Source organism: Apis florea, unplaced genomic scaffold, assembly GCF_048593485.1.
Source record: "Apis florea isolate Af1SG1 unplaced genomic scaffold, ASM4859348v1 contig_1624_pilon, whole genome shotgun sequence".
NCBI lineage: Eukaryota > Metazoa > Arthropoda > Insecta > Hymenoptera > Apidae > Apis > Apis florea.
The window spans coordinates 34434-36956 of NW_028256420.1; the positions used below are offsets into that span (position 1 = coordinate 34434).

At 44.1% G+C, this 2523-nt stretch overlaps 1 non-coding gene across 1 annotated transcript; it reads right to left on the reverse strand.

The window, feature by feature from the left end:
• Window positions 1-279: 279 nt before the first annotated feature.
• On the reverse strand, window positions 280-434 carry LOC147658777 (5.8S ribosomal RNA). The gene has a single exon (XR_015291859.1). It is a non-coding gene; the product is annotated as a 5.8S ribosomal RNA (ribosomal RNA).
• Window positions 435-2523: the final 2089 nt, after the last annotated feature.

The window sequence follows — 2523 nt, forward strand, 5'->3', positions numbered from 1 at the left end:
TCGTCGTTATTCGTAAACACGATCCTCGTACCACACGCGAGCACGTGCATTGCGATTCTGTAGACTCGGTCACGACCGCGACGAACGCCAACGAACGTCCAACAATCGCTCGTACGTCGCGCATTCTTCTCTCCTTTCGTAACTTGTAACTCCCATTTTTGACACCCGACTCGGAAACGTTCCGATTTAAGAACGACGGCGGGGATTACCAAAAAAAAAAGGATCAAAGATACGGAGAGTAACGATACGCAAACGCAAGCAGTATTTGGGTTACGTGAACGACCCTCAGCCAGGCGTGGTCCAGGAATTGTATCCGTGGACCGCAATGTGCGTTCGAAATGTCGATGTTCATGTGTCCTGCAGTTCACACGTTGACGCGCAATTAGCTGCGTTCTTCATCGACCCACGAGCCAAGTGATCCACCGTTCAGGGTAATCGTATTTTATATAATATAAAAATTTTTTATTTTTATAAAGGAAACGACGGGGATACCCCCGATACTGAATCCTTTTCTTCTCTCTCTCTCTCTCTCTCTCTTTTCTTTTCAAAACCGTCGCTCAACCTGGAGAGAACGACTCTCTACGAAGCATGGTCGCAGAGCCCGTAAAACGACGCTTAAAGGGAAAAAAATTCGATGTTGAAAACGATAATTCGTTCAGGTAGATATTTTAAAGAAAAATTCGAAAAATCGATGGGATACGGAATTTCGATCGGTTTCGAGCGGTCTTTCCTCCCAATTTCCGAAGCGTTATAATATCCGCTACGGTACGGGTGTCCGACTCACGACACGAAGATCCCTTCGATCCGATATCCCCTCTGAACGAACAACGTTCGAAACAAGAAGCGAAGAAACGGGCTCACGTCGACGAGATGCATCTTGATCGTCGGTTCTTGGTTTCGTCGGTTTAAAGATTTTAACGCGACATTATTATATTGGGTAGGAAGCACGATTCGAGAATAATTCGAGAGATATAGTATAAGAGAAAAGAGGTCGAACTGGTATCCATCGAAGAGAACGTCGCGAAACAAAGTTCGACGGCGGCTCGTTCGTCCTTCGATTTCGTTTTACTATCGACGCGCTACTTTTCTTCCTCTCCTCTCTTACATAATCTCGACAGCTTCGTTCGATCCCAAAATGATGTCTCGTCCATCTCCCGTTTATAACGGGAGCTCAGGCAACGAAAATGAAGAGAAAGGCACAGAAATAAGATTTGGTACTTTCTGCAACGTAACGATACAATACACATACGTAACGCACGCATATACACACACACACACACACACACACGTTCATAAAGACGGCGGGTCTATATATTATATATATAAGACCTCACGCAAGCGCCTTGGTGATTGTGTTGTCAAGCCATATTTTATCATTATATCTGTGTTTTTCGTAGGGACGTAATGTTATCAAAGCGGCGGATCATATTATATATTCGACCTCACGCAAGCGCTTTGGTTTTCTTTGTGTGTGTGTATATATATACATATATATATATATATATTGTACATATGAATACATATGTAATACGTACACGTACGTGCAGGTTACCCCGTAAATAAATCTTTATTAAAAATATACGTCATCGAGACGGCGGATCGTACGTATAAGTTATACGGCGACGATCTCACGCAAGCGTCCCTTTGTATCTTTGAGCACCATAACATTCATCTCATCGAAGCGGCGGGTCTTTTATTTTAAACGACCTTCTCGCAAGCGCCTCTCTGTATTTATCGTTTATATATCTCTCTCTCTCTCTCTCTCGTAGAAGAGAGAGAGAATTTCTCTCTTCGTGTAATTTTCATATGCCTGGTGAAAATTCGAGAATAAAAAAAACCAAACGGATAAACGAACAACGGACGGAAGGGATTCTTTTTTTTCCTTTCCCTTCTCACGTAAGCCATCGTGTGTCCTCCGTGGTTTTATCATATTCGTTCGATATATACAAAGTTTTGATATTTGGTAATGGATTCATCCAAATTTTATATTTTAAATCCTTCGCATATCTCTTTTTGTATGTTTCATTCGTTAATGATCCTTCCGCAGGTTCACCTACGGAAACCTTGTTACGACTTTTACTTCCTCTAAATGATCAAGTTTGGTCATCTTCCCGGTAACATCGGCAATGCCGAGACATTGGCCGCGCACCAGTCCGAAGACCTCACTAAATCATTCAATCGGTAGTAGCGACGGGCGGTGTGTACAAAGGGCAGGGACGTAATCAACGCGAGCTTATGACTCGCGCTTACTGGGAATTCCTCGTTCATGGGGAATAATTGCAAGCCCCAATCCCTAGCACGAAGGAGGTTCAGCGGGTTACCCGGGCCTTTCGGCCAGGGAAAACACGCTGATTCCTTCAGTGTAGCGCGCGTGCGGCCCAGAACATCTAAGGGCATCACAGACCTGTTATTGCTCAATCTCGTGCGGCTAGAAGCCGCCTGTTCCTCTAAGAAGATTTGTTTGTACGTTGGTAGTAAAAACCCACCGACCGAAGCCGAGGGCCTTCGAGATACCATAAGTTA